The sequence below is a fragment of the Alosa alosa genome, unplaced genomic scaffold (genome assembly GCF_017589495.1).
Source record: "Alosa alosa isolate M-15738 ecotype Scorff River unplaced genomic scaffold, AALO_Geno_1.1 AALO_1.0_unplaced_6, whole genome shotgun sequence".
Classification (NCBI taxonomy): Eukaryota; Metazoa; Chordata; class Actinopteri; order Clupeiformes; family Clupeidae; genus Alosa; species Alosa alosa.
The window spans coordinates 26,182-42,239 of NW_025962762.1; the positions used below are offsets into that span (position 1 = coordinate 26,182).

Here is a 16,058-nt window from a genome sequence, read left to right on the forward strand (position 1 = left end):
CTAGTTTTTCTAGTTTTACTTCAGACTCATCCGATGAAAATTTAAAAAAACTGCAATATGATAAAGAGAAATTAATTTTATTAAATAAACCTTAAACAGTATAATATTATATAAAAATAATTAATTAATTAATTTTATTTTTCATTTTTAAATTATAACATTTAAAGATGAGAAAAATCAATACATTATTTCTTTCTATATTAATAATAATATTTATAACAAAAATAAAAAACTTATCTAATAAAGATAATAATTTAGATTCATCTTCTACTTCTAGTATTCCAGAAGAGGATAAGAAAAAAGAACAAGAAGAAAAAATTAAACAAGAATTAATCATATCAAGAGCATTAGATAAAATCAGTAAAAAATAAATAAATAATTATTTTATTTTTTAAAAAAAATTTATAATTTTAAAAACTTAAATTTAAATATGAAAAATATAATTTTATTTATCTCTTTAATATTAGTAATAGGAATATTAAAAATAAATAATTTATCTAATCCAGATTAGACACCATCAAGTCCAACTGAATCACCTAAAAATTCACCAAGAGAAAATTTAGAAGAAGTTAAAAAACAAATAGAAACAGAAATTAATAAATTAAAGAAACTTAAAGAAAATAATTAATTAAATTATTGTTTTTTATTTATTTTATTTTCATAGTTAAACTTTGTGATTTTTTTAAACATATTTTAAACTTAAAAAATAAATAAAAATTATTTATTTTATTCTTCAAAATCTTTTTCATCAAACTCTGTTAATAATATAGTAGATCTTTCTCATAACTCATTTTCTTCTTCTTTCAATTTTTGGATTTCTTCTTTAAATTTCTTTATTTCTTCTTCAATAATATCAATATTTATTTTTAAATTATTGTTTCTATTACTTATATTTTCTATTCCTATTACTAATATTAAAGAAATAAAAATTATATTTTTCATATTTTAAAAAATAAAAATATAAATTTTAACGAAAATAAAAAATATATTTTAACGAAAATAAAAAATATATTTTAATATTTTTAAAAAATAAATTTAAAAAAAATAATGAAATTAATTTTTATTTATCTTATAATACTTATAAAATTAAATGATAATCCAGAATTTGTATCAAGATTTTCCTTAATAAAACAAGAACAAAATATAGTTGAAGACGACCCTATAGAAAATAATATATTCTTCCCATTAGTAATACAAATACCAATATCACAAAAAAAAGAAATAAATCAAGAAAATTAGATAATAGAAAATTATTTTTCTATTGATAATTTATCTTCTAGTCCAAAAAATAAAAAAAATAAAAAATTTTTTTAAAATAATTAATTATATGATTTTCTTAAATTTAAAATAATAATAATAAAATTATTTTTATCATTAATTATAATATTATGCATCTAATTCTTTTTCTAATATTTTTCTCTATAAATTCAAATTCTAATATAAGACCAAATACTATTAGCATTTATCCAAAAAATCAAAATGAAATTGATGAAAAATTTCAATCTGATACTCTTATATATTCTAAAAAAATAGAATCCTTATCCCCTATTAATGATACTATTAAAAATTTAAATTTAAATAATGATGATGATGAAAATGAAAATGAAAAAAAATAATTAATTATATCTAATTTTATCATAAATTTAAATTTTAATAAAAAATGAAAATTATTTTTATTCTAATACTATTCTTAATAATTAAAATTAATCCTTCCAGTGATAATAAAATCATAAGAAGAGAACAAACCCCTCATCCCTCAAAAATAAGAAAACATACAGTCTCATCAGATATAAAACAATCAGATATAAAACAAATAAATAAAATAGTAGAAAAAAAACAAGAAAAAGCCGCTATTAAAGATAAAGTTAATTAATATCTACTTCTTTTAAAATTGCTTCTTCCTCCCCTTATATATCCACCAAACCCTCTTCCCCTATTCTCTCCTCCTCTAGTTCCAAATCCTCCCCTAGATGAAGAATTAAATCCTCTTCCTCTACTAGAATTAAATCCTCCTCTAGTTCCAAATTCCCTATTCTCTCCTCCTCTAAATGAAGATCCTCTAAATACTCTTCCCCTAAATCCTCCCCTAGATGAAGCTCCTCTTCCTCCTCTAGTTCCAAATCCTCTTCCTCCTCTTCCTGTAAATCTTCTATTCCTATTTCTTCCTGTAGCTATAGGCTTAGAATTAATTCTTGCCCATAACTTGTCCTCATTCTCTGTTATTTCTTCAACCGATATTAAATTATTATTTACCATAATATTCTTATCTAATATAGCATCTTTAATTTTATTCCTTTCCTCTTCCGTATTATTTATAGAATATATCTCTGTACCATTCTTATTTCCAAATACAAATGAATTTATATGAACTCCATTCTCCTTTAATATCTTCTTTAATTCTATCTTTATATATCTTAAATTCTAATAATCTAATTCTAATGATTTAAATCCTGTAATTTTTAATAAATATTTCTTCTATTCCTTAATCTTATCCCTTAAATAAGACTAATAATCCGTATATAGTACCATACCATACTCACGGTTTATTTCCTCCTTTATATCATATGATTCTCCCTTATGTTTCTTTAAAAATTCATATAAATTATCCTTATTATTAAATATAATATAACACGCATATGCTAATTTAGTCTCATCGTCTCTCTTACATTTTACTGCTATAATATTTGAATCCTAATATTTATCCTTTATTATCTAATATGTAGAACTTGGATCTATATTAAACATAAATAATATTTTATCTGTTATTTTCATCTTCTCATCATATGGAACTTTTCTCTTAATTTTTCCATCTGCCATTATTAAACTATTAGATTTTTCTAATGCCTTTTCTATATCATCCTATGTATTTCCTTTAATATTGTTAAATTTTAATATAGTTTCAACTGGAATTCCTACTAAATCCTTCACTTGACTTACCATAAAATTGTCATTGAATAAATTTTCATCTGAAAAATAATACTCTATCTATTTCCTTAATTCTTCTTCTGTTAATTTCATTCTGATAAAAATAGAATTAATTTTTTATTTAAAAAATAAAAAATTTCTCATAAAAATTAAAAATAATTCCTCTAATTTTAATATTTTCTTCCTATAATAAAATTATTTATTTTCTTTTATATTATTTACATACTTTCTTATCTTCTATATTAATTCAATTTCTTCCTTATCTATATCTAAACATGTTAATTTATGAAAATAAGACTATCCTTTTAAAAATCATATAATATGCTCCATAAAATTAATAATTGTTCACTTATAAGCAGCTAATGCCCCTATTAATAATAATATTTTAATTAAACTTAAACTATATATATCTGCATCTACAAATACTGTTATTAATATACCATTATACTTATAAACTTTTCTTTTTATATTTATGTTATTAGATATAGATCCAAATATTCCCGCATATTCCTTTATATAAACAGGTTTAATCACTGAATATCCTTCTGTCTTAGATATAGCACTATCTTGATCTATTCTATTATATGTAGTCTTCTTCTAATAACAATATGTTCCTATTATAGTATAACAAACTATTTTCTTCTATATACTAAGTGCTAATCCCTTTTCTGGTATATTATTTATACCTATCTTATCTAATAATTCTCTTAATATTATAGTCTCTTCTATAGTCTCATTACGCTTCTACTCTGGATTAAATAATGGAATATATACTTTAGAAATTAATTTAAGTTTTGAATCTAAAATTCCTATTAACTTCTCCTTAATAATATTATTACTCTCTGAACATCATCCATAAATTTCACAAAATTTATTCTTTAAACATTTCCCTGTTAATATACCTTCATTTGTACTCTAATTTTTTATACATAAACTATCATTACTACATGCATAAAATTTAGATGAACATTTCATAGACTCTTTATTCTTAGAAATTCCCGATGAACTAAACTTTTCTCTACTCTAATAATCTGTTATACTATATCTTATAGGTATAAAAATAGTATTACTAACTCAACCCTTTTCTACTAAATCTAAACTATCATATTTTCTTTTACTTATATCAGAAATAGCATTTCCATGAAATTTAATTATAGTTAAACCTGATACATACTTAAAATAAAAAAAAGAATTTTCATAAATAACTGATATACTAAAAAATATCATAAAAATAATAAAAAAACTTCAATAAATATATTTTATTCTAGGATCTTTAGCTAATGTTAACTATTCAGTCTAATAAGTAAACATATAAATTTATGTTATTATAAACACTGAATTTTATGACAAATTTAATAATTTTAATAGGCTCTCCTGGTGCAGGTAAATCAGTTGTAGGAAAAGAAATTATGAAAAGAAATTAGAATTATATTTACTTAGCTACTGGTGATATTTTAAGAAATATTACTAAAAATCCAAATAATAGATATTGTATAGAAATTACTGAAATTATATCTAAAGGATTATTATTAGAAGATAAAAAAATATGTGAAATTTTAAATGAAGAATTAAAACAATATAAAAATAAAACAGTAATATTAGATGGATTTCCAAGAACTTTAATTCAATCTAAATATTTATCAAATACTTCACATAAAATATTATTTCTTTTATACATTTCATGTTCTAAAGAAAAATCTTTAGAAAGAATTCTTAATAGAAAAAATGATAGAATAGATGATACTTCATCTGCATCTATGAAAAGATTAGAATTATATGAAAAAGAAACTATACCTGTTATAAATTATTATAAAGAACAAAATTTAGTAAAAGAATTATAGAATAATAATATAACTATAGAACAATTATTAAAAAATTTAAATAATTTAATTTAAATTATTATTTATTCTTTGTGATAAATTATTGTAATAAAATAAAATGGGAAAAGAAATAAAAAGTCTTAAATTTAGTATATTTACAGATGAAGAGAAATAGAAATATAGTAAATTAATTATTAAAGAAGATAATATTTATTAGAATGGAACATTAATACCTGTAGAAGAAGGTGTTTTAGATAAACATTTAGGAATAAATGTAGATGATAATACTAAATGTTTAACATGTAATTAGTATGGAATAGATTGTTAGGGTCATTTTGGAATAATAAAATTAAATTTACCTATATTAGAAATTATGTACTATAAAGATATAATAAATTATTTATCAATAATATGTAAAGATTGTTCAAGAATATTATTAACAGATATAGAAATAATAGATTGAATAGAAAAAGTTAAAATTAAAAAATGAATAACAAATAAATTTAAGTAGTTAGTAATATATTGTAAAACTAAAACTAAATGTCCTTATTGTAATAAAATATAGGGAAAAATTAAAAAAGTAGCAAATTTATATAAGATAATACATATAAGACCATTATATTATAAGTAGAAATATAAAAATAATGAATTTTTATATTCTAATATAGATAATATAAAATATATTAAGAATATAATAGAAGTATTAGATCCTATAAGAATAAAATATTTATTTGAAAATATACATGAGAAAGATTTATGTATAATAAATTGTTTATAGAAAAATAAAAATATTAAATTAGAAAATTTATATATAAAAAATTATATTTTTGTATCACCACCATGTATAAGACCAACAGTATAGTTATCATAGATATAGACAAATGAAGATGATATAACAATAATAACAACAGATATATTAAAAATAAATAATATATTATTTAATTAGATATAGAAAGGAAGTAATTTATCTGTTATAAATAATCAATGAGAATTATTATAGTTACAATGTGGATTATTAATAGATAGTAATTTATAGGGATATGGAGATGGAAAAAAATCAACAAAGAATATTATATCATTATGTCAAAGATTAAAAGGAAAATTAGGAAGATTTAGATAGAATTTATCTGGAAAAAGAATTAATTTTACAGCTAGATCTGTTATAAGTCCAGATCCATGTTTAGATATAGATGAAGTTGGATTACCTATATTTTTTGCAAAGAATATGACTAGAAAAGTTATAGTTAGTTAGTATAATATGGAAGAAATAAAAAAATTTATATATAATAATACGGAAAATATTTATCCATATGCTGTATTTTATAAGAATAAAGATAAGAGTAATAAAATATTTTTAAAATATTGTAAGAATAAAAAATTTATAATTGAAAATTTAAAAATAGGAGATTCTATAGAGAGACAAATAATTAATGGAGATTGAATATTATTTAATAGATAGCCATCATTACATAGAATGAGTATAATGGGACATAGAGTAAGAGTATCTGTTGATAAGATAAATACATTATCATTTAATCCATGTGTATGTTCACCATATAATGCAGATTTTGATGGGGATGAAATGAATATACATATACCATAGACATAGAGAGCTATAGTAGAGATAAAGAATATAATGTCAGTAAAGTATAATTTAATTAATCCAAAGGATGGGAGTTTAAGTATACATCCTATATAGGATTATTGAACAGGATTATTTTTAATAAGTAGAAAAAATACATTTTATAGTGAGAATATATATAAGAAAATAATTAATATGATTTTTATGAGAATAGGATAGAAGATATTATTAAAGCCTGTAATTATTTATCCTGTAATTAGATATACAGGGAAATAGTTAATAAGTAATATATTAATTAATGATAGGATTAAATTAGATATGTAGATAGAGACTAAGTTATATAGTAAGAATAAAGAGTTTTGTATAAAGGATGGATATTTTAGTATATATAATAATAGGATAATATCTGGTACTATAAGTAAGAATATTATTATATCTAAGTATTATGGAATATTATATAAATTAGTTAAGGTTGGATTAGGATATGAATTTATGAATGGAGTATCTACATTAACTCATTATTATTTAAAAGAGTATGGATTTTCTATAGGATTATCTGATGTTATTTTCAATGAGGAATTTAATAGGAAGAAATAGAGAATAATAAGGGAAGCGATAAGGAATAAGAAGAATTTAGAGAATATTAGAGATATTATAAGTAAGGAATATATAAAATATTTTAAATAGACGGAGAATCCTATTACAGTAATGATATTATGTGGGAGTAAAGGATCTAATATTAATTTATGTTAGATGGGAGCAATATTAGGATAGTAGACTATAGGAGGGAATAAGCCTAAGAGTGAATTTAGAGCAAGTATTAATTTTAAGAAATCTACTAGTAGGACATTACCATTTTATTATGACAATAAGTTAGTTGAGTCAAGAGGATTTATTAATGCATCATTTTTATCTGGATTAAATTGTATATAGTTTTTCTTTCATGCTATGGCAGGAAGAGATGGATTAATAGATACGGCAATTAAGACATCTAAGACAGGATATATGTAGAGAAGAATAATGAAGGCAATGGAGAATATTATTATTAAGTATGACAATACGGTAAGGGATGTTAACAATAATATAATATAGTTTATATATGGGGATGATGGAATGGACAATATAAAGTTTAGTGGGGATTGGAAGTATGAATTTAATATGATTAAGGGGAAAGTTAATGATTAGTATAGGATGAGTATGGAAGAATTTTATTAGAAGACTATGAATAAAAAATTATATTAGGAGTTAGAGGAATATTTAAATTTAAATTTATTATTATAGAGGGAATATTTTATATATAATGTATATTAGTTATATAAGAGGTATTAGATAGAGCCAGGTACATCTGTAGGATGTATAGCAGGATAGTCTATAGGAGAGCCTACTACATAGATGACATTAAAGACATTTCATTTTACTGGAATAGCGGATATGAATATAACATTAGGGGTACCTAGAATTATAGAGATAATTAATGGTACAGTATTATGTAAGACACCAATTATTACGATTAAGGTTAAGAGTTTATAGGAGTGTGAGAGGATGAAGAAGATAATTAAGGGATTATATATGAGGGATATTGTAATGAGGATAGAGAGAATTATTAGTAATTAGAGGTATGAGATTATTATAAGATTATTAGAATAGGAATTTGAATATGGGGTAATAATTAACAATATGACTAGAGTATTAAGGCATAAGTATAATATTAAGTAGGAGAAGATATTAGTATATGAAGAGGATAGTATTAGGATAAATATGATTAGTTTAAGGTAGAAGAGTATTGAGATAATAAGTTTTATAGATTTTATATTAGGAATAGAGATATATGGGAAGATAAGGGGGGTTAATAAGATAGCATGATAGGAGGTTAATGAGGAATATAATGTATTTATAGAGTGTGACAATAAGATGGATAAGAAGAGGATGTTTAAGGAGATTATGTAGGTATTTGATTATAATTTTAAGAATATATTTACTAATGATATACATTAGGTTTATAATGTATTAGGAATAGAGGCAGCTAGGAGAGTTATTATTAATGAGATTTAGTATACTATGTATAATTATGGGTTAAGTATAGACATTAGGCATTTAAATATATTAGCGGATGTTATGACATCTAGGGGTATTATATTAGGAATGACAAGGAAGGGGATAAAGGAGATGAGTAATTCATCTATGATGTTAGCAAGTTTTGAGAAGACTATAGAGACATTATATGAAGCAGCTAAGTTTAATAGGGAAGATGAGTTAAAGGGAGCGAGTGAGTGTATTATTTTTGGGAAGACTATAGGATTAGGAACAGGGATGGTTGAGATAATAGATAATTTTTATGTTTAACACTAATAATAAAGAATGAGATATAAATTTAGGAATAATTATAATTATAGAGTGATTATTTTAAATTTTTTATATATAATTAATGGAATATGTATGATAGTAATTAATATATTATATGTGATTGCAATGATTAGAACATAGAAAAATGTTTATAATAAGTAGATTTGTTTATATGATTTAAGTGACAAGATTGGAGAGAGAATATAGGAGATTAAATTAAAGAGTAGGAGTATTAAAATAACTAATAATTTAAGTATTAAGGCAATAGATTTAATATCTAATATTAGTATTTAGAATAGTTAGTATTTTATTTTATTAGAGAGATTTTTATTGACTGGGGATTATTATTATGTATTAGTTATTAGGAATAAATTTAATGATTTAAAGGAATTATATGATAAATTAAGGAATACAAAAGGTATATCAAGGATAGATTATGATTTTAATAGGTTAATTGGTATATAGAATGGTGGGGTAGAATGTTTTTTTATATCTTTTATATAGATATTTTTGCATACGCCTGAGTTATTAATAAATGTGATGATAGATAAGAAGAATGACAATGTTATTATATAGTTATTAAAGAAATTAATAAATTAGTATTAGAATGAGAAAGGGAATAGTATAAGTAATGTATATGTTAAGGAGATATTAAAAAAGTTAGGATGAAGGGGAGGGTAGTAGGATTCATTTGAGTATATGGGACTTTTATTTGAAAATATACATGAATATATTAAATAGATATATTTTAAAGAGAAGAGAAAAAATATATGTAAAAAATGTGATAATACGACAGTAATAATTAATAATTAGTTTAATATATATTTATATATAAATAATGATAGTTAGGTTTTATATATGGATGATTTACTTAAGTCATATATTTCTATTTCTCTATTATCGGATTATAATTGTGTGAAATGTGATAAGAATACAGAAGGTGTATAGATATTTCAATTTAAAACATTACCGGATATATTAATTATTTATTTTCTATTAATTGATGATGAAATGAATAAGAGAAATATTAATATTGGGGTTATTTTAGAATTGAAATTAGAGGAATATTTTCCTAATGTTAAGGATAAGTATATGTTATTTGGAGGGATAGAGCATATAGGAAATAGTATTTATTCTGGGCATTATAAATCGTATATTAAGATAATGAATAAATGATATTGTTTTAATGATAGTAGTGTTAATTAGGTGAATGAGGAGAGAATATTAAATACGACTTTTTATATTTTATTTTATAGAAAAATTAAATAATTATTAATTTTTTATAATATATTTATATAAAACACTATATTAATATGTTATTATGAATAATTTTTATGATAATATTATTTAAATTTTATTATACTTATATAAATTAGGATTATATGAGTATTGATTTTAATATATTTTTTTATTTATTTTATGATTAAAATTTTTCTTTTTTTATTATATTCTACTATTAGGTATTTGATGTGGTATATAATTTTTATTATTAGGGAATTATATATTGGATTATGATGGGGATTATATTTATTTTTGAATTTATATATTATATGATTTAAATAATTCTTATCAATAATATTAATACTATTTTTATATTAATAGAATATTTTTCTCTTTATTTTATATATATATATTTATTTATTTGAGTATTTAATTTGAATAAAAAATATTTAAGTGACATAGAAATTAATTTGAATTATAGAGAAATTATTATTTATTATAGATATATTTTATTATGAAATAAATTAAATAATATAAAAAACTAGGCAATTTGAAAAGAAGTAAAATATAAATAACTTTATATAAAAAATATGATATGATATTTAATTATATATAGTTCTTTTTTTATATTATATAATTAAATTAGAAAATATATAATATTAATGAATAAAATTAATTTATTAGTTTAAATAAAAAATCAACATAATAATGGAATAATTTATAGTAATATGATCTAAAATATATATTAATTTATTTGAATAAAAGTTAAAAAAATACAATTGATATAATCATATATTAATGAATGAATAAGAATATAAAAAATAAATATTATAATTTAATCAATTTTTATATTATAATTTTTTCAAAATAAAAATTATAATATGAAACAAGAGAAAATAAAGGATAATTATTATATAATAGAAAGAATATAATAAGATAATAAGACATTTTGTTCTAAATAGAAATTATATGAATATGTATTATACTGATATAATATTATAACTATAACAGTATTTTTAAACATAAATTTAAATTACAATTGTAAATAAATATTAATATAGAAATAAAAATTTATATAAAATATCAATAAATTATTAAATAAAACTATTTAATAAATATTTTTTAATTTTATATTATTTTAGAAATAAGTATAGGATTATACAAAAGTACAAAAATAATTAAAAAATATTAATATATTATGAATTTTATATGAATTTATTTTATTTTTATTTTTTTAAATTAATAACTAATAACTAAATCTGTGTTTATTTATATTATTAAGAAAAATAAATAAAATAAAAATTAACAACATTATATAATCGTTAAGTATATAAATAAGAATAAATATATATTAAATATAAATATATATGATAAAATACAATACAATATTTTTAAATTTATGTTTTTAAATACTTTATATAAACAAAAGTTATATAAGTATACATATATAAAATATATAATCTAATATATAAAAATATTTTTTATTATCTTATTGAATTAATATATATTATTAATATATTCATCTATTCTATCTTGATTTAATATATAATTTTATTATTAAAAAATTATATTATAATTTCAGTTTAATAATCTATTAAAAATAATTAACTAATAAAAAACTGATATAGATATTAAAGAAATACAGAGTTAGATAATATATGTAAAATTATCAAAATATTTTTATAAGAAATAAGGAATAATAAGATAATATTTATTTATAATTAAGAAAAATCAACAAAAATTTAAAAAAAGATTTTTATTTTTATATATAAAGAATTTTGCGATAATATATTTTTATTTTAAATATAGAATAAAACAAAAGAAATTTATTTAGAATGAATTTAAAAAACAGTAATAACTTTATAAATTTTATTTATTTATTAAAATTTATAAATAGATATTATTATATATTAAACATAAATTCTATAAATTATTATAATTTAGAAATAATATGAAATTATAATATATATATATATATATATAAATTAAATAATTAATTATATTATATTATATTATAAAATGAAACATATATTTTCAATATTTTATTCATTTTTTTAATGTATATATATTGATTATATAAAGATATATATAATTTATTATTTTTAAATTTTTTTCATATAATAAAATATTTCTTTTAATTTACTTATTATTATAATAATATTCAATAAAACATTAATATATAATTTTAATAAAACTTAATTATTATTTTTATTTTCTATATTATTTCATTTTATATATATATCTGGAATATTATAAAAATAAAATTCATCATCATTTTCTAAATTTTCTAATTTTATATTATTCTAAGTAATATTTTCATCACACTAAAGAAATATAGAAATATGCATCTAAACATCGAAATAAAACTAATTATAAGTAGTATTTTTTTGTAAAAATACCATATCAATAATACAAATACCTATATTTTTATTATTATTATATAATATTTTATATGTTATTCTTCCCATAAAATTATTATTTTTAAATAATAATTTTTGTCAGTTTTCATTTATTTTTTTATTATTTATAATAGTAGTAATATTTGGAATGCTAATGGGTTCAATTATAAAATTATCATACTTCAAACCATAACTACAATTAACATACTAATCTTTCATTAGTAAATCATAAAAATATATAATATCTCAATCAACACTTTTATCTGTATATTGTATATTATTACTATAAATTTTATTATACTAAGGAGAATCTATAAATTTTGAAAATAATATTTCATTATAAATATAATTAGACTCTGGATTATTAAAAAAACCAATACTATATCTACAAAATCTATATATATTTAATATATTAGGAAAATTTAAATAACGGTTAATTTTATTTATTATTATAGATATATAATTATTATATTTTTGATTAAAATTTTTAAAATTTATTGGTTCAATAATTAATGTCATATGTTTTAATTCTATATTTTTTTTTCTTTCTATTTTAAATTTTTTATATAGTTTTTCTAAAATATCTTCATGTCTATCTAAAAATTCATTTAATTTTATAAAATAAAAACTAGTTTTTTTATTATTAGTTTCATGAACATTTATTAATTTTTTATCTAATATAATATTGTTATCATTTAATATTTTATATATTTCATATTTTCCCTTTTCTATAATATTAATATATATTACATAAAGTATTAAAATAATTATTGATAAAAATACTACAAAAATATTATATATTCAAAATTTATTTCATTTTTTTGGATTTATTATCTATTTGGTTTTCATAAAGTATTTTAGGATAATGTTTTTTATAAATTACGGATAATATATTTTATATTTTTATAAATTATATATTTTATTATTTATATTATTTTTAAAATTTATTTAAAAAATAAAATAATTAAAAGTTCTACTAAAATTATTTAATATTATTAATACATTATTCATTTCATTCTAGTTTATTCAAAATAATTTTAGTTTTTCATTTTATTTAAAATTTCTATTATTTGTTGATTATTATTCATATTTATAAAAAAAACTATAAGGTTTTTGTTGACTTATCTTTATTATTACCCTCAATTTTTATAAATTCTACAATAGAATTTATATTTTCTTTTAAGTATTTTATTTTATCATTAAATATTTCTAATAATTCATTATAAATTTCTATAAGTTTTACAATAGTTATTTCTTCATTATAAATATCTTTAATTTTTATATTATTTTTATAAAATATATCATTGAAGTTTCATCTAATTAATTTATAATATTCTTTATTTAATGTATCTATATCATTATATATAATTAATAATTTTTATTTTAAAATTTCATCCTATAAATTACACTAAGATGAAGAATATATAGAATTATCCTTATTTTTATTTTTTAAAAGTTCTGAATATTTATTAAAAAATCTAATTTCATCTTCTGGATTAAAACAAGGTTTAATTCTGATAAGAACATAAGATAATTAATTATACAATATTTTATTTTAATAGAATAAATTTAGGGATTATAAAATTTCATTAATATAATATCCGTAAAAAATGCTATCATTTTTCTGAACTAAATAATTTTCCAATTTCATAAAATATTATTATTAAAGGTGTAAATGAGTTTTGTAAAATAATCTAAATTTTTATATATATTTAAAATTAATAAATTTCTTTTAGTAATATGATATTTTAATTTTTCTTTATATTTTTTTATTTAATTATCTGATAATGATTTTCATATGTTAGTTATTTTGGATAATTAATATTGTCATTCTTTTTATTAAATAATTTTATAATTTTTATAGTACAATATTCATCTTCATTATAAATTAATGTATTAACTTTACTAATATTTATTTATTTTTCATTGAAGTATTCTATACTTCATTAAAATACTAGTATTGTTTTAATATAGTATTACAAGAACTAATGTAATCTTATAATTTACTATCTTTATATTTATTTATAAATTGCATTAATAAAGATTGGGGTTTTTACTATCATATTAAATTTTCTTCTATAACTACAATATTTTTTTATTTTTAATAAATTTTAAAAATTCTATCTCTTTTGATATATTATTAGTTTTTCATATATTAAAAAATTTAAAAAATTTTTTAACTTAATTATCAAGATTTTGTTAATAAAATTGTTTTAGTATCTTTTCTATTTTTTTTTTAATTCTTCATTCAATATTATCATTTCAATAATATATTTGATCTTTTATGATTATTGGAAATTTAAATTTTTTAAACTATGCTATTTTTTCATAAAAATTATACTTCTAATCAAAATTATATTTTTTATATTATATAATTTTAGGATTTATTCAGTCCATTAATATATCTGTTGTTTTATTATCTTGAATATTAATTTTTTTATTTAAAAAGTTTCATATAAATTCTTTACATGCATATTCATTATATAATAAGTTATTTTTAAATTCTTTTATATTATCACTAGTAATTTTATTAAATAAATTTCTATAAAATTCTCTATATTAATAATACATTAATAATACTATCAAAAATAATGTATATCATATAAATATTCTTTAAAGACTTCAAATATATTATATCTTATTTATCTATATATTTTTTATTATTCTAAATATCTAAATGTTTCATTAAAAATATTATTAGTAATAGTAATAGTATAATTAATAGTAAAATTTTCTTTTATTATTATATTAATAATTTAACTATAAATCTATGAAAGAGAAAAAATATTGGAATCTATCAACAACTTACAATTTTTTTTCAACTTTAGATTGAAAATCATTTATAATATCTATATCTTTTAATAATATTTTTACATTTCAATCATTATTCTAATATGTATTATATATAAAATATAAAAATAAATAAACTTTTATTATTAATATTTTTATAAAAAACATATTATAATTATCATTAAAATAAATTATATTCTAATAATAAATTAATTTTTTATATTTAAAAATAAAAATATAATAAATTTAATAAATATTATTATTTTAATTAATTATTTGTTTTATTATTTTAAATAATAATTTTATTCTTTTTCATTTTCCTTTTTTTATAAAATATAATAATAATAATAAAAATTATTCCTAATATAACTAAAGATCCTATAATCCATTCCTTTTTATTTATAATATCAAGAGATATATTCTAAATTTGAGAAATTTTTTCATCTATTTTTTCTTTAATATTTAATAAATTATTTTTATATGTATTTATTTTTTCTTTTATAATAAATTCTAATTCTTTTTCTAAAAAATCATTTATATGATAAGAAATATTTAAAAAATCTCATACAAAGTATCGATTATTAAGATTCTTAAGATTCTTAATAATATTATCATATTCTATATTAAATTTTTCAGAATCATCTTTATTTTTAGATTTTACACATTCTTTAACTCCATCTACTTCATCTTTTATAAATAAACAAAATCCATCTAACTTATCTATAAATTTATGCATTATACTATTTTCTTCAGATTGTTCTTTTATATTTTTTGCTATTTTATATAAATTACTATTCTAAAAATTATCAGGTTTATCAATTTTATTAATATAAATTTTTATATTTATCTTTTTTTGATTTTTAATCGATTCTAAAAAATCCATAATATTATTATTTATAAATATATTTTTAAATTTTTTCATTGTTTCTTCATTATTTAAAATATTCTTTATAATTTCTAATTTAAAATCTTTAAATG

At 17.8% G+C, this 16,058-nt stretch overlaps 1 pseudogene; it reads left to right on the forward strand.

Annotated features, from left to right (window-relative positions):
* The first annotated feature begins 5,550 nt into the window (after window positions 1-5,550).
* The window catches only part of LOC125290533, a 41,296-nt pseudogene continuing 30,788 nt past the window's right edge, over window positions 5,551-16,058 (forward strand).